Source organism: Chamaea fasciata, unplaced genomic scaffold, assembly GCF_029207755.1.
Source record: "Chamaea fasciata isolate MVZ Bird 193981 ecotype frontalis unplaced genomic scaffold, bChaFas1.0.hap1 SCAF_37, whole genome shotgun sequence".
NCBI lineage: Eukaryota > Metazoa > Chordata > Aves > Passeriformes > Sylviidae > Chamaea > Chamaea fasciata.
Genome location: NW_027094122.1, coordinates 2,095,995 through 2,114,089, shown reverse-complemented (window position 1 = coordinate 2,114,089; position 18,095 = coordinate 2,095,995). Strand labels below are relative to the sequence as shown.

Here is an 18,095-nt window from a genome sequence, read left to right as displayed (position 1 = left end):
ACTTCTATTTAGGGCTCTTACTATGGACCTTACAGGCACTGTAAATGTGGAGTGGCTTTGTCTTAGACAGCCTAATCCTGCCCATTCCACAGAACAGACATTTGGAGTACAGCGACGATGGGAGCATGAAAACGCAGCATTAACAACTTCTTCATTGCAAAGAGTAAGCACAATCCAAGTCTTGCTGTTTCCTTGGTAAGACCATTAGAAATGAGGCAGGGAAAGTGAATGTTTTGGGCTTGCAACCCATTTTCCTTGAGCTGGGACATCTGCTGATTGCAAGGGGTTTCAGTTTGGAACTGAAAGCATGCTTTTTACACCGCTGCCATTAGACAGATTCTATCTGACACCCTACTTCAAAATTAAAACAGCAGGCAAGTGGGTAAATAGGAGCAAAAACTGAAATTTTCAGTACTTGCTCACACCTTATTTTCAGGTATTCTCCAAAATAGGGAGCAGCACCAGTGAAAAGCACGTTTGCATCAACAGGGCCTGGATGGACTATCCCGGTTGATACAACCACTAACCCACAGATGACGTGAGAGGTTTCACAGCACAGTGTTTAAAATTCAAGCAGCAGAAGCCCTTCCACCAGAATTTCACCCTGCTTTGGGAACAGATCTTCTGTCTGTATCATTAATTTCTTTGTTTTCCAATTGAGTTGCCGTGCAGCAAGTATTGCGGCATCACTAAAGAAACAGAGCTGGAGCACAGAGCAGCTCAGCTGAGTGAACTTGCAGCTCAAACCATCAGAAACACCAAGAAAAAAAAAGGCTGGGCCAGCTTTCTCAGCAGCCTGCTTGTGGCACTCAGACCTGAAATTACTCACTGCAAGTGTTCTCTCTAGGGTCTGACAGGACCGACATATATTGGAATATATATAACAAAATGATAAGGCAGCTTCAAAGAGTGACTCACAGAAAACCGGTGCTGGAGCACTCAGAATTCATAAGGGACTTTAACCACAGTCACAACCCTCAGTTGTTTGGTTTGCCTCCTTTATTCCTTTACTCTTGGGCTTTTCTTCCAGCTTTCTATCAACTGTGATATAAAACCATACTAATTAATCCAAATAAGCACATGTGCTATGTATTTCTTTCAAGATGGGATAACTACATACTCATCATTCATGAAAACAAGCCCACAGTAACCAAAACCGGTCAAAGCAGCACTGTTGTTATAAATTATAGCCCACAGCCACGGGTGTTCCTTGATGGAAGAAGAAGAAATATCAACCCAACCTCCTGGTCTGCTATGAGAACACTTGTTATAAAACATGTTTTTCCAGTGTTCTATTTCAACTGCATAGATCAGTATCCAATAGAGAGCTCCTTAAGTCACAGACAAACCCACAAAAACATGACAAAAAATTCAAAGCAACCTTACAGTAGAGAAAATGCGGATTTAATAGGAGCTTAACATTAAGAATTCCATCCTCAAAAAAATGCAAATTGATTTTAAAGTGCATTTAGGTTTTTCAATGTTAAGAGCATAAAATTGAAGAATTAATTGAATTTACTGTTGGTTCAACATTGCTAATGTAAATGATAGATAACTGTATCGGGTCATTCTTGACTAAATTAAGCGCTATCTACCATTATTACATTACTAAAGGCTTTAAAAAATTCTGTTGTTAAATGCAATCAACTTTAAATTAAACTATGTGCATTCAGTCAGTGTCTTAAGCAATGATGAGGCAGACATGCCTTAAGGTGGTAGTAGGGATTTAGACCTCCACAACTTCTGATGTAAAATTTAAATAAGTTAGAATTTGAAAAAGCAAATTAACCTGTACTGCATTTTGCCCACAAAGCTCTTCCTTCCATTTTGATTTACCACTGGTCTCCACTCATTAGATCAAAGCTCACAAAGTATTTTTGAGACCAACCAGCACTTTCAGCCCAATTGAAAAGTCACTGAAGGCAATGAAAATTACTTCTGTCAGCTTCAGTAAGGCCTTCTACAATCTCCATACTCAGAAGCTACAAGGAGTAGGACTGAGAGGGTCTGACCAACTTTGCTGAGGATATCACTTGGCAATCAAACATCATTGGAAAAAATCAGAGATTACTATTTATATTGCTTCAGCACAGCCACTGCTGTTCTGAGATTACCTGCTGCACAATGGAAAAAGCAAAAAAAAGGATGTGAAAATACATATACCGACACCTGACTTATACACATCAGTATTCATCAATTAAAAGAGCCTGTGATGACTTCTCCAAACTGTCACTGGGGAATGACAAGCAACAGTCATTTTAGCCAAACTGGTACTCACATATCCTCTTGGCTGTGGGAATTCTGGGTCACACCCATTTCTTTTACCATTTTTTCCTGCAATGTAACTGAAAGTGACATTGACATTTGTCCCTTGGAAAAGTTACTGTTATCCTCCTTGTTGACAGGATTATTCTACTGCCTGATGTTTTGTTTATTTTCTAAGCAATTGCCAAGAATACTGTCTGCGCCTGTCATCTGTCTACACGTTGACTGGTATCTACGCATCACACTGGAAGATCAGAATCCTTTAAAGACACTTTCCTTCTCAACTCTTGAAAAGACATTCACAACACCACCAGTAGAATCTGAAGATGCCAGCTATTAGGAGACAGAATTGACCACAATTTACTCAAAGTGCACCATCACACCTCCTACTAAGAAGATTTTAAGAACTGGAAGGTCTGTTCTTGTGGGAAATCCGCAGCGGGAGAAATGTGGCACTCAATATGAGTGATCGGCAAATCTCGTTTATTGATAATTCATACAATGCTTTTATAATAACACTAATAAGCTCATGCATATTGGAAAGGTTAAGCTCAGGATTGGTGCTCAGACTAAAAGTCAGCTACGCCTCTTTCTACATTTCTTTGTGGTTACATAGTTTGAGTAAGTTTTTGTTTTACCGTGCTTCTGCCTCATATCTTTCAGCTACAAGGTCTTGTTATCGTATCCCAGCTGTGCTCAAGGACATGCGAAGCTTGCTGCCTTGCTGGTTCTCATGAGAGTGCCTGTGTGCTCAGCAAAGCTCCCTCATGTCTACGTGACCTTTTGCAGCTAGCCAGTTATCAATCACACTCTCCACACAGAAACTTTCTCCCTCAGAAATGCCCAAGATGAAGGAGAAAGGCATGCGTGGCATTGTGTTTGTTTCCAGCTGTCATCACTGCGTAGCCCTAATCTTGGCATTCAGGTGGCCTGAGATGCTCTGAAGATGGTGTATTTAAATGATTATAGTGCAACAACATTGTTTTCAGTCTTATTCTCATAACTGAAGTCTCCTTTATGTGTTACTGCACACTGGCTTACTTGAGACAAGCAACCAGGTTATCTGGGTGGGTTGGTTTTGTTTTTGGTTTGTTTGGTTTGGTTTTTTTTGTCAGAACCTTAAACTGTAGGTCTCTGGCAAGTCTTGTTCTGTTCTGCAAGCAAAACATGTTTTGTGCAAAAAAAAATAGGAGCAGGAGTCTGCCAGCTCCAGCTAGGAAGTAGTGAGCCTGGGTTCAGGGAAGTATTGGATCTCTTGGTTCATTTTAGGAGATAATGTCAAATCATTGTGGGGAAGGGTTAATCTAAAGAGTTACTAAACAAAGCAAGGCCTGACACACTTGCATCTATTACAAACAGGAATGACGGCACTGAGTTTGGTGGGTCTGTTTATCAGAAGGTTACTAATAAGGTTGAGACATCAGTCAATCTTGCATGGACTGCTGGCAGTAACAACACACGTTTTGGTATTGCTGGAAAGTACCAAATGGATGAGAAGACTTCCGTTGTGGTAAGAATTTTGTTACAGAAATGAGTATTTCAAGCTCCCCTAAATACTGAAAATTTGTAATGAAGCAGTTGCTTGAACTAGTTACTGAGGAAGTATGGTAGATTGTGAACTGTGGCTTCTGTTGTGGTTCAAATTTAAATTGGGACCTCACACATCGTACTTGTGAACTTATGGAGGAAAAGAAATCTTAAATATAATTTTGTCCATAGTGAAATAGTCTGACTAGTGTGCTTGGAATAGCATGCTACTGTGCTGAAAAATGTCTTTTAAAAGACAATGAAAGTGTCCTTTTAATTCTTAAATCCATAATGTAAAACCATATTATAATTACAATGGTGGAAGTTTACCTGAGCTTACAGCCTTCTCCTAACAGTAAGTTAACCGTTGAAAGTTAGCTGACGTGTGTGTTTTAATACCAAGAACTGAAGTAGCAAGCATTTATGTTTCAAAACAACCATTAGTTCCAGGACCACTGAAGCAAAATTGAAAATGAGAAATACTGTTGTTAAGAGCTCAAAACTTAGTAATGCAAAAAGGGGATTGCATATTCATGTATTTCTTGCTCATTAGAAGAAAAAAGAAAATCACTCCTGAGTGATGTGAACAAGACAGGCTCTGAGGGACTGCAGTAAGTAGCTCTTTAAAAGATATAAAGACATAATAGAGGAGGCAGTGAAAAACAGCATGGCATTCTATGAAGGCAGAATTTGCACCATTTGCTTAAGCTGAAAACTCCTGAGAAAAGGAAAAGATTGGAACATGCTTCTAAGAGAGGTTGGTCTCCAAGTAGCTCAAGAGTGTTAATGCATAGGCCACCTTCTCAGGGGACTGGGATACTTCTGTATGAATACTTACACAGTTTATAAATACTGTGATTTTTTTTAATAGGCTAAAGTGAACAATGCCAGCCTCATTGGAATTGGTTACACTCATGCCCTTCGACCTGGTACGCAGTTCTCACTGGTAACAGCAAATGGTGTTAAGTACTACACTATGGTTTAATTCACTGTCATCTTAAGAACAGACTAGATGAACAAAGGAACTAGAAGTCTACGCAGACTCAGAGAACTAAAGGATATCTGTGTATGCAAGTTCCTGTGGCAACTAAGCCACATTAGTGAGGTCAAGGACCTGAGGAAGAGCACTGTACTGGGATGCCAGTGCATGATGGTTCTCGTGACTTGCTTTTGTAGGTGTAAAGCTGACCCTCTCAGGCTTGACTGATGGCAAGAATTTCAGTGCTGGAGGTCACAAAATTGGGCTGGGATTTGAGCTGGAAGCCTAACATAGCTTTAAGTAAAACAACTGGTGGTGCTCTGGAAGATGAAGGAAAAGTGTACCCGGTGCATTTCAGCCTTAATATTACTCGGAAATTTGAAGAAGTGTGAACTTTCTACTCTGCCCAAGAATGACTTTAACCCACTGCTGAAGTCCAGAGTGTGCCAGCACAACAAAGGAAGACACTTGAAGGCATGCATGGAAGTTGTGATGTTTGTGCCACATTTCAGTTTCCTGTATTTTAAATCTGTTCCAAAAAAACCAAAAGAAAATCCAACCTCTCCCCATTATTGTATTGCATTTTGCATGTCCTATACTTCACAGCCTTTTATAAAAGGAGGTCTCTGTGTTGTAGTGGAAATTTGGGGTTAGAACAGAAGGAAATAAATTGGTCACAGTCAGAACACAAGGTTGGTGTGTGTTGACTCTCACCAAGGTTCCACCCAGCTGGGTTTTTTGGTCTTTTTTTCATCTTTTCATGCAACTTTAAGCATGGTTAATAGATAATCTGAAAATGCTTTGTTACACGATACCTGTACACTGAAGATTTCCTTCTTTGGTTTCTAGGCTAACATTCTTACACCTCTCATGTTTTAGAGACCTGCACAGTGAAAGCAGCTTTTTCCATTATAGTGTTATTGAGCGCATCAAAAAGAGCAAACCAAAAGTTTACATGCTTTAGATAATTTTGTTCCCATACAGGAAACAAGTATTAGGTAAGTACAACCATTACACTTAAAGAAAAAAAGTGCAAATCAGCAAAGTTAAGCAATTAAGTTCACAGTTCATTAGGAAGGTGACATCTACCAGTGACTGGGTATACCTTGTCCATTGTTCATTAGAAAGCCCAAAATGCAGCAAAACAGCCACAGGCGATGCCCAAGGGAAGACGTATCAGGACAGAGATCTGCTGTCTTAAGGCACAATTAAGAACATTCTCCAAGCAGTTAGAACAGGCATCCCCTAATGTATCTTTGTGAAAAAGTGTCTGAGAAGTGGATACTAAAAGCTAAGCCATATGTATCACATAAGCAGTTGGTGACAGTAGAAGGCAGCTGATATTCCCTTCTCAGAGGCAGCAGCTTTTCACAGTTGGCTTCCCAAAGCAGCATGGCTTCAGAGGCAACCAGAGTGATTCTACATCTGGGTTTGTTCTGGATTGTTTGTTTCTTCTACCTGAAGCTGCAGCCAGCTCCAGTCTAGAGCCGAAAGAATAAATGAAATTCAACACCAGGCTACAGTTGAGCTTTTTCTAAAATAAAGGTAAAGTGTGTTAAGAGTTATAAAAAATTTACTGGGAACAAGTTGGTCAATTTCATGATGAGCCACGTGACTGCTGTCAAGGAAACAACCTACTTGCACTCTCCAGTATTTTACTCTCTCTTCAATATTCTGCATTGTTAAATTAAGGATCCCTGACACCCGCTCATCCCAAATTTGTGTGCAGTTTTGCAGTAGTTTTGTACAACAGCCAAGTGCTTTGCCCCATCCTTTACTGTTTAGCGCAGCAAGTTCCCAGCATGTGGCCCCCAGTTTTGGCAAGCAGAGTATGTCAGGCGGCAGATTATGAGGGAACCGGTGCTTCCTATCTCTGTGCATCTCCTACTCTCCCCCTTGTCCACGAGTAAAATGCAGATTTCATTTAGCTGTGTTAGTGGTGGCAAAGTTGCACATTCAGAACTTCAAAGCCAGGCACTTCCTTAGTCCATTTACAGAAGAGTGAATACATTACCAAGAAACTCTGCTCTTGATCCTTCATTGTGTCATGCATCACATTTTCTAGTTGGCTACAAAGTTCCCGAGATTCCAGCAGCAGCTCCTCACTGAAAGGGGCAATTATTACACTATTAATTTCTGTGGCAGTTTAAAGAGATGCTGCCTCTATCATTAAGAAATACTTCTGGCAGATACGCTGCAGAACACTGAAGTTAGTCAGGTCATAGGCTTGTAATTCATACTGCAACTTGAAAAGTTGGTGGCAGCCCCTGATTTACCAAATGGGGGAAAGGAAATGTATTCCAAGATGGAATTGGGCTCTTATTAGGTGGAACCACTGTTGCTAGAGGAAAAGCTGAGAAGCCTATAAACTTAAGGATGGGGCAACAGGCAAATAAACAAACCAAGGTCTTTCATTCCAAGTGGTAACCCAGTTCATTTAAGCAAGCCGGAACTACGCATGCAGCAGTCTCAATGAAACAGCTCAGCTACTGTGACCTTACATGACAATACTTCAACAGTTCTTGCTGGCAGTGTACTTCCAAGTGAGCCCAACCATCTCAGATTAAAGGAAGAAAACCAAAAAACCACTTTTGTTACTGAGGCTGGGGGAAGTGAAGCCATACATGATACCCAATTTTCATATGGAAGATCTGAAAGCCCCAGGAAGTCTTAACTACCAAGTAAACTAAGGCTGCTGACAATGCAAGCTGAACACAAAGGGTAAAATATGAGAAACCCTGTGTGCCATTATTGCACAAAGCAGGAAGCCTAGCTTTGTAGAGGTGGCATTAGCAGCCGAAGAACTCCAGACTTTGCCTCACCTTTTTCTTACAGATTCTGATACACTGAATGTTCCAGAAGGGACTTGCAGCAGCAGTTGACCTGAGCTACCAAGACGGGATGTGTTCATGCTCTCTGGACTGCCAGTAACAGGACCACGCACTTTACTCTGAAGAAAACACAGAATATTCAGAGTGCAATTGTTCCCACTAGTTTTCAGCAGCCGGGAATATGAGACAACCTGGAACTTGGCTTTCATACTGATTCAAAAGAAAGAAAAGAACCATAGGATACACTCAATTTACTATTGTTTCAGTAGCCTGTGCTACAAACCATATTCTCAGGTTAAAGGGGAGTTCTTATTTTACTTACACAAGCAATTTTCAGCAAGTTCCACAGTTCTTTCTGTCGTTTCTCCTGAAGCCTAACAACTGTTTCCTCATCTTCACTCATCAGATTCATCACTTTCTCCACTCTGGGGAACAATTCCAATGCCTTCTGTTTGCAAACTACAGTTTTACTATTAAAAAAATAAAAACTAATCAGATCACACATGGGCCACTGCAGTAGGAGAACAGTTCTGAAGTTAATTATTTTCTGTTAACACTGCAAGATCTCAAGAGCCATATGCAATGAGTTTTAAACCTTCTCTTGCTGGAAGAGAAAATACCTTCTCTCAACTCTGAATAAAATGTACAAAGCTCACCTGAGCTGAGCAGAAATGACTCAAACTTTTTTTTCAAAGGTCTAGATTGCCTGTAGAAGCAGTCGTACTATTTCCTGGCTGTCACCGCCTCTCCTCAGATCCGGAATGAGAGCCAATATTACACAGAAAGGTCGGTTTATAGGACAGAGTGAGAAGATTCTTAGCGGCTCATTTCCACTACTGCTTTAATCCTGAAACAGCCAAAGTTCAGGATATGCGAGTTTGAGTGGGATGAATTACACTGAATTTTAGCCACCTTCTTCAAAATTTAAAGAACTTGAAAAGGAGAGTTGGGACTGGATCAAAGGAACAGTCGTGTCTTTCATCCTTTCTACCCAGAAAGGTTGGTTGTTGCTTGTGGCAACAGCCTGCTCTGAGAAGAGCTCCAGAGGAGTTTCGAGAACAGCTCACAAAGCACCAAGAAAGGAAGGCTGGCCTAGTGTGAAACTGACTCCCTGACTTCCCTCTCGAGAAAAGGCAATCCAGGAGAGCCCATGTGCTGCTAGTGTCTGGGCAGGCCTAGAAGTCAGATAGTTTTCTCAATAATCCTTACTACATCTCCAAAGTTACACACAAAGCAAGCTGACCTTGAGCTAAAGCATCTTTTACCTCTTGGCTTCTCTCTGAGTCTTCGGTACAGCTCTCTGGCTTGTTCTTCTCTAGAAGAAAAAAAGCAGGAAAGAAAAGGATTTCCAAAGAACCAAAACATGGAACAAATAGTTTGAGAACTCAAATCTTTTCTATACCTGTCTGCCATTTCAGAACAATGACAGATGAGTCAAAAAACATCTTTAGTGTTAAAGTGCTCCCAGTCCCCCACAATTTGGGTGGAAGAAACAGCCCTTTCACTGTCCTCTAGTGAGTAAGCTTAGCCAGAAACACTCCTGCATCTGAAGCTCAAGGTAGTTCAACTCACAAATCCTCCAGTGTTCCTCCTTGTTTACGACCTAGCGGGCTTCTCTGCAGGTCCACGATGTCTGTCTGCAGGGCCATCATCCTCTTCACTACCTGCTCCACATCATCTTCCTGAAAGCAGGGTAGAACATAAGCAACACAACAGTCTCATACCTAGAGACACTACCACTCACACTCACACTGGTTCTTCCTTTCTCATTCTTATTTCTAAACAAACCAACAAGATGCAAACAGCAGCCTTGGCCAAAGACAAACGAGTCATTTCAATTCAAGGAAATTCCAAGATGTTTCTGGGGCTTCGCCAAGATCTCCCGTTTCCCCTTAAGCCTTACAACAGAACGAGCTTCATGTAGTACTAATAATGGACAAAAATTGTGCCACACAAACCAAGGCAATGTGAAATCTGACATCAGGGCAGATACAAGGGGCTTCTATTTAAGGCAGGGACAATGAAGCTAAAGGGGGAGGAGGGGAGAGATAACAAAAAACAAACCTCTTTATGATTAGCAGTTAGATTTAGAAACATACCCGCCCACAAAGTTCCACAGCTTGCTCCATCTCTTTCCAGGCAAACAGCAGCTTCTCAGAAGCTACAGGAATCAAAGAAGAGTGACTGGCTTTCTCAGGTTCACAGAGAAAGAGGCAGGTGTTTTTGTGAGGAGAAGAGTCATGAAAAGACCCGTTTGCCAGATGCTATACTCACTAACTCCAAACTCAATCTGCTCTTCATAATTTTCCAGGTCAATTTGGATGCTTGTTTTAAAGAAGTCCAGCTTTGCTTCCAGCTGCTGAGAAAGGGAGGCCATAGAATTCTTCATCTTCCAGAGGGTACTATTGTAACGCAACAGATTCATCCTGCAAGGACAAGAAGGTCCTATTAGCCTCTGAAAGTAGAAATCCACCAGGCTTTCATTTACATCCAAAACAGATACTTGAGACAGTGGTGAGGACAAATGCAGTTGTGCCAAAGGGCTAACTCTCCACTTTTCATGAATTGCATACAGCTCCAATCACGGGCTTCCCCATTCCAACAGGGTCCCATTTCTGTCTTCCCTTCCACCAGCGCACAAAGACAGAGATAAGTATTGTGGAGAAACGGCCACCGTACATGGCTGCTCACTGCCCCTGCTGAAGCCGATTACAGTCCTCTTTCAGCATCTGGATCGTGTGCCAGATCTGACCCCACACTTTCCGCAACTGGAAAAAGTGGAGATTCTTCTTTGGATCCTGAACTGAAAACAGAGGAGGTGGGAGAAAGGGAAATGGACATATCAGCATGAAGCAGAAATGCTGTGTTATCACAAAACAGACCAAAACATTGCTCCTTTGAGGGGCATGTTACTGCCTGCAAAGCCTAGAGCTGGATAACCCCTGTGCAGCTCCCCTAGCATGTCATAATCAAACACCTCCCTTTTTTAGTTATTCTGATAAACTGAATGAATGACAGTCCATTTTACTGCTTCTTCAGTCCCAATACGCAAAAGCTCCCTCTACTCTTAGTGCACGATACAGACCACAAAACACAGACGCCCCTCTCAACACTGACCCCACCCCGCCCTTCATATTCATGCCAGAGGAGTCCTTACGGATGCAGCCAACACTTTCTGGATGAGGACGCAAGGCCACCTGAGCCTCAGGAAACTTTCTTGTTATCAAAGAGGAAGAGAAGGTCTGTGTCTGCTGCTGCAGTATCATTCCCCTGCAGAAGACAAAAGACCCAACCAGGTTTTCTTGGGAAGAGCAAGCCTTGGCAACACCACAAACAGAAGAGTCCTCCTCAACCAAACACAGAGCACCAAAGGCAACAGGCTGCCTACGCTACAGTGGCTGTTAGGTCTGTGAGGTTACCATGACAAAAGCATGCCACAACAGCAGGGAGTGCTGTGATCCCAAAGCGAGTGCAGTGACTTCTGATTCACTCAAACTTAAGAAAGGGAATACCGAGACTCACCTTGCCATCAGCTGTATGTTTAGTGACCAACTTCTGAGAAAACAATTCAAGTCCTGCTTCCTGCAGTAGTTCCTGGTCCTGTTCTGGAATTCCTGTATCTGACTGAATCCTGGCCTTCACACTCTGCAGAGTCTCTTCCTCTGTCACAGGGTAGGTGTGCACAGTTCCCGTAACCATGTTCAAAGCGTGAAGCAACTACCAGAAGAGTAGCATGGCATGAGAAAGGCTGAAGATACATTGGTCATCTTAGAGCAGAGATTGAGGGACCGAAAAAATGACCACCAAGAAACTGTTCAAAGCACTTGGCAGAATCAAGAAGTCACTTTACAGCTACTTCCTAACATTATGGCAAAGTTCTTGTCCTCCATCAAGTGGAAGAGAGGCCACATGGCAGTTAAATACCTGTAGAATCCTCTCTCAGAATATGGAACCAAGCATGCACAGAAGCTCTTCACTACTCGCAACAAGCTCAGGGAGTATTTGTCCTCAAAGACGCAAGAGGAAAGCACCTGTCACTAACAGTCAGGAGACAGTTCTATGAGTTTCTGCCTCACTCTTCCTCCTAAGTCTAGGATTCAGAGGCTCAGGATACTGCTCTCTGGAAAACTTTTTAGGGTAATACAGACATATTGCTTACCTTCAAGTTCAAAATGTCATCCAATGCTTTGAAACACCCATTGGGTCCATATGTAGGATCTGTACCTCTCTGACGTGGGTGCCACATTAACATGAGTTGCGGCCATTACTCCAGCCTCCCAGACAAAACACTGAGCAACAAAAACCAGGAGATCAGAAAAGGGAAAAAGTGCATTTGCAGTAACGATACGGCCTGTTCTGTGTGGGAGGACTGACAAAACTGCCCCCCTCCTTCTCCCTCCAGCACTCCACCTCTCCCCATCACAAACGCAGTGTTTAGAAGGCAGAAACCAAGACTACACAAGTCTGACAAGCGACAGTAGTACTGCCTGTGTCACGCACTCAATGTATTCACAGATTAACACAGTAAGGCATACAACACAAACTTGGTCCTTTTGCAGAAGAATCAGTTTATCTCAGCACAGCAATTTCTAGTACTCACCTGTTTAGATTGTTGGGGCAGGGCAAACTGCTAGAAAACTTGACTTCTCCAGATAAGTCTTCTGAAACAACAATATCCAGCTCACTTTTCTGACGCACTTTTGTATGCCTAATGTAAGCGAGTACAATGGTGAAAAAATTGCCCGCCTTTCCCAGCCTGCATGCTAGTAGGCTCTTGAAAGCTACTCTTGACATATAATACAGATGCCACTTTGGTTTCTGTTACCTGCCCTGCGGGAGTCAGCCCTTATCCCATAGAGCAAGTCTCAGGAATGCTGAACTTGCTCAGGTGAGTCCAGCCCCTGTGAAAGGGGTCACTTTCCAAAAGGGCAAGAAACATAGGGATATTATCCTCAGAATCAAGGGACCACACTTCTGCTTCCTGTAAACAGGAAAGTCACATCATGCCCACTTATCACCCAGCCACTGTTCACTCACCATTGCACTGGCTGCCAATTGGGTAGGAATGGTCGGAAGCCTGTAATGCACTCAAAGGCAAGCGTGCCAAAGCTCCAGGAATCCACTGTCACCCTATACTTCTGCTGTTCCAGTAGCTCTGGAGCCTGATACAGTTTACACGCATGAGACAAAGCCAGATGGCTTTGGCCAGAAAGCCCTCAGCTTTCTCTATCCCTTAACATCTCATTAACATTTGTACAAATAATTAAAGACATTACTGAACGCTGCCTCTCACGGGCTTTAAGACCCTCCTGGAGTGAGTAGCATAGGTTACTGGCACTCCTGCTTATTTATAACAGATGCAGGTAGCACAAAACCCAGTCTCAGCAAAACCCAGTGTCAGCAAAAAAGCAGTCACCTTTGCTAGCTTCAGCACCACAAACGCACCCCATACCGTGCAAGTACCTAATCCCAGCCCAAAGCTTGGTAGCAGTTAATTCTATCCCTCTAGAAAGCAGTAGCTGCTCTTCTAGCTGAATTCCTTTCTTACCAAGTACTGCAGAGTCCCAATAAAGGATGTGCACAGGCTCCCCTGATCCAACTCCTTAGCATAACCAAGGTCAATGATTTTGTGTATTGACTGAAACACACAACAGAGAATAAGAATGCCAGACTGAAGTCCTGTTAAAAGCACATCATACAGCAGAAAGAAAAGGTCTGGCTCTTCAAAGCTATGCAGGAAAGATGCCAGTGAAGAGATAGAAGCAGAAATGGGAGGCTACTGTAGATTTCTAAAACCACAATGAATTTGAAGGTGTTGTAGCACACTTAGCAGTTACGCCTCTAGCTCCTTCCGATCTTTGGTCAATCAGTACAGTCTGCTTCTTTCCTTAATAGTTGAAAGTCAAAATGTCAGGTGTTAACAGACGTCTAATACAATGTCTCACCTCAGCTGCACACAGAATACTATGTGACAGTGACCTGAGACAGGTGTTATCCTGGGCTGAGTGCTCTTGCAGAGGGACCATGTAACTGCATGAAGCACATGCAGGTTCCTTGTAAGTTTACTTGTCTGTGCAGGTAGAGACGACTGCTTCCTGCTTACCCTTTGCTCTCCTTGCTGCAGCACAATGTTCTCTGGCTTCAAGTCTCTATGGATGATCCTGTTCTCATGAAGGTATCTGAGAGCAGAAGCTGAGACAGAAAAAGCCAGTTGTTAGAGCTAAGTAACAGTACCTAGCATGAGCTCAGTAAGGATTCATCTATTCTATCTAGTAATAAGCATGGCTTTCACATCAGACCTTGTACAATCAAACATACAATGAAACACTGAGTGTAAGGGGTAAAGTCAGCACCACAGAACTCTGGACACAAATTGAGTTCTCTCTCTGGATGTTCCCTCACATCCTTCCTGTAAACTGTAGTAATGCTGGCTAGCTTCCAGTAGGCAAGAACCTCCCCAGACTCCCAACACTTTTGGGAGATGATCAAGATCATAAAAGGTCAGTCTGAAATGGAGTCACTAAGGTCACTACTGTATATTTGGAGAGTGGACTCAGGACTAAAAGGGTTTCCATAGTTCAGACAACTGAAGGTACTGCCACCACTTACCAATGTCAGATAACAAGATAAGAATAGCTTCTTCCCGCAAGCCACAGCAATTCTCCAGCTGGTTCAGGTACTGCAAGTAAGGAACACAGAATGTAGTCTTTCCCTTCTCTATCCCGAGTGAACTCCAGAGTTCCACAAATTCTCAGGGATGCAAGAAGTTTCAGCAACAGCAATTAAATTCTCCAGAAGCACAAAACTCTATGGACTGTGACCTGCGGTAGCAGCAATTACAGCTTTGTGCCTTGGTTTAATTGCATGGGAAAGAAGATGAAAGAAGTCACTGTCATCCCGTTTTCATCCTCCTATTTGTTCCATCCCTCTTTGCCTGACACTATCAACTCCAATCTGAGGCCTAAGGTCTGTGTTTTAGCTATGGGCAGATTATAGCAAAGGTCAGAAAAGCCTTAGGATTAGAACTACCATGTGTTATCTCTTCCTATGACAGACAAGAGTTCATCACTTTCAGGAAGGGTACAGCCTACAGATGCACCTACCCCACAATGGTCTTGGCCATACTAAAATACTGTCGCACGTCCCCTACACTTGCCCTCATTCTCTAGGTGAAAACTCCTCACAGTGTCACTTGCACCTAAAAAAATACAAAGCACTTAAGTCTTTAAGAGCTGAACATAATACCAAGGACCAAGCCACCAACACTTGCTGATGCCATGACTAGAAATAGGAAACATCAGAGTATGAAAGCAACGGTTTGAAGGGAAAACTTCAGTAGAAAACCTAGGATCAGATCAGAAGGTGATCCATTCCTGGGTTACCATCCTAGGGACCCCACCTTGCGGAGGTCTCCACCTTGGCAGTACTCCATGGACAACAATGGCAAGTCATTTGGTGCGAGCTTCTGCATCCCTTCAGGGACATCGCGGGCAGCCACCACATTGGGATGGTTCAGTCTGTAGAACAAAAATTAGGCAAGTATACATGATGTTCTGAAACTGCTATACACTTTCATGTGCTCGTGGTCACCACGCAAAGCCCAACATGGTCACAAATGCTTTGAGAAATTGAGTTAGTGAATTCTAAAGGTTTCCATCTCTCACGGACTCATTTTAACTCCTGGCACTTCATATGGAAGACAGTGTGTTTCTTCAACATGTATGCATTACGGATCTGTCTAGAAGGTACAGCAACGAGCCCTGCACAGGAGTGCAAGTGTTATAAATGGGCAGGAGACACAGTTTCCTCCTTTAAATGCCTTTATTAATAAACAGGGTCTCGAGGGGTGGCCTACGCCGCTGCTGCTCCCTTTCGTCCACACCGCTGAGGAGGAGGTGCAATCCACTTTGCTTCTCGTGCTGCAGAGTGGGAGTTCTCGCCTCGCGGGGGTTCCAAAGAACTCTCTTGGCTCATGGAGTCCAGGGGTGTCTTGCTCTTTAAGTACTTTGTAAGTTATGGCAAGATACAAAAACTTATGAAAACCCTCGGCATAAATACCCTTGTGTATGCTAAGTCCAGTGCTGTCTTTGGTAGATTGAAACTTTGAGCTGGCTCGTTTTGGCTAGGGGTTCTTGGTGTTGATATGGTCCCATCATGCAGCTGGGCTCTTCTAATTACCATAAGGGTGGCAGCAGCAGCCTGACTGACAGGCCGGCTGTCAGCAGGAAGTAGGAAGAGGATCCGACAGGAAGTGGAGCAAGCAGGGCACAAGCCGATGGGACAGGCTGGGTGCAGGCAGGCAAAGCAGCAGCAGAAATGGAGAGTGGTGATGCCAGGGAGCAGTGATGCCAGGGAGCAGTGATGCCAGGGAGCAGCAACAGCTTGACTTGATGGAAAGGCTAAGTGGGATTTTTGGGTAGGGGATACAGAGTGGACAAAACTGCCAAACAGCATTATAACTCTTGAACTAAATTTAACAAAACATTACAACTCTATAACCAACAACTTATAACTTAATCACCATTCTTATTTATCACACAAGGGAGTCTGTTGCTACCGTCCAGAAAAGACCCAAACTGCAATGAGACTGCTGCAGCCGAAAATGTTAATCCAACACCCCAAGGGACTGCCGCAGCACAGACGTTAAGTCAGGCAAAGCGGTGGCTCTAGGTAGCAGCATTGTTGTAGCGTTGAGGGCACGGCAGACGAGCTGAAGATGGCAGTGTGAGACCCAAGAGTCTCACGCAGCACAAGGCGAAGCTTTCCTACGCGTGAACTGCCACGCACTTGCTGCCGCAGCCGACTGGGCACCTCCCAGAAGAGAAATCCTCGGCGGCCGGCGGCCGAAAGCCTCTCCCCCCCATTTCCCTCAGCGCACCCGTCAGATCCGCGCTCCAGGGCCGTCTTGGCCAAGCGTCCCGGGGCACTGCCGCCACACCGCGCAGCGAGCCCTCCGCCCGGCCCGGCCGCAAGCGGGCACCGGGCTCGGCCCGGCGCCACCGCCTCCCCGCCTCACCTCTTCATGATCTGTATTTCCAGCGCCCAGCGCTCGCGGCTGCGCGGGCTCAGCTCCTGCCGGCACTGCTCGATGGCCGCCTGCTCGCCGGTTTCCTGCGGACGCGGCAAGGGCTGGGCTAAGCGCGGGTCCCGAGTCGGGGCGCCGCGGGCCCGGCCGCCTCCTGCCTTGTTGTGCCAACGGATGACGTTGCCGAAGCCGCTGGTGCCGAGGCGCTCCCGCATCTCCCAGGGCCCGCAGGTCAGCGCCCGCAGCGCGGGCGGGCGACTCACGGCGGGCCCGGCTCCGCTCCGCGGGACCTGCGCTTCCGGCTCCGGCGCGACTGCCCGCCCGCCCGCCCTTAAAGGGGCCGCCCCGGCGAGGAGTGCAGGAGCCGCCATCTTCGTGGCCGCCATACCGTGTGAAGTCATGGGCTCGGAATGACAGGAGAGTACAGCTCGTGGGCTGCGTAAGTAAAATTGCAGAGTTGCCGTCTTCTTCCCACAGCATCTCCCAAACTTGCCAATCCGGGATGCGCCATTTGCATTTCCCGCCGCACCGCCCGAACCAAAGCGCTCTTCTGGGCATTACACCGGGTTCGGATAGTTCTTCCTCCTGGCCTGGCTTGGCGTGAGGTGCTTTAATGCCACTGCAAAGACGCGCAACGGTACGGGGATGGAAAATACACTCTAAGACCTACCACAAATCCAGTCACCTGCACTGGACCTGCCAAAGCCACCGAGCACAGAGGGTCCCGTCTGGGTGACATGGGGCGGCTGTGGGATGTCATGATGTCACACTTCCTCACTGACATTAAACAGTCTTGCTGAAATTATCCCGAGGATCAGCTTAGAGAAAAGCCAGTAGGTGGTGCTTGAGAGAGCAGACACTTTTATTGCCGGTTTTCCTAAAATATGTTAGGCCCTACAAATGGCACTGCACTCTGTAGACAATTATGGTTGTCCTTAAGCTGTGAAAAGTCAGAAAAATAATTTTTGAAATCTTCCCCCAAGGCCATTAGTTTGTTAGCATCTTTAATCTAGGCTGTTATCTTTAAAAATAAAATAAATTAGCCCCTGTTCACTCAGCAGTGTTTAATCTCAGCAACTGGAAGTCCTTTCTGGAAATGGTTAAATGCAGCTACACTTAAATCAGATTTATGGCAGTAATGTTATCACCAGCACCATGACTCTTGGGGAAATACATTTGATAATCTTGACATAGATCTCCGTGCAGAGAAGAGCTAAACATATAGAGTACGCAGTGTTTCATCTTTACCATTATGCAAAATAACCAGTGCCGTGCTTTCCAAAGGAGGACTCCAGACAGCTGCTTCCTGAAAATGAAGTCACTCACATACTAGTTCTTATGCCTTACACTAAATTCTGTCAGGAGCCTGACTGCTAGTGACTCAGTCCCAAGTAGGTAGGACACATTCATCGCTGTAACAATTGCACCACTGACTGTTTTCATAACAGTGCCCTAAGATCAGCTCTAA

At 44.4% G+C, this 18,095-nt stretch overlaps 1 pseudogene; it reads right to left on the bottom strand.

The window, feature by feature from the left end:
- Positions 1 to 6,020: 6,020 nt before the first annotated feature.
- On the bottom strand, positions 6,021 to 17,013 carry LOC136303564 (inhibitor of nuclear factor kappa-B kinase subunit beta-like; annotated as a pseudogene).
- Positions 17,014 to 18,095: the final 1,082 nt, after the last annotated feature.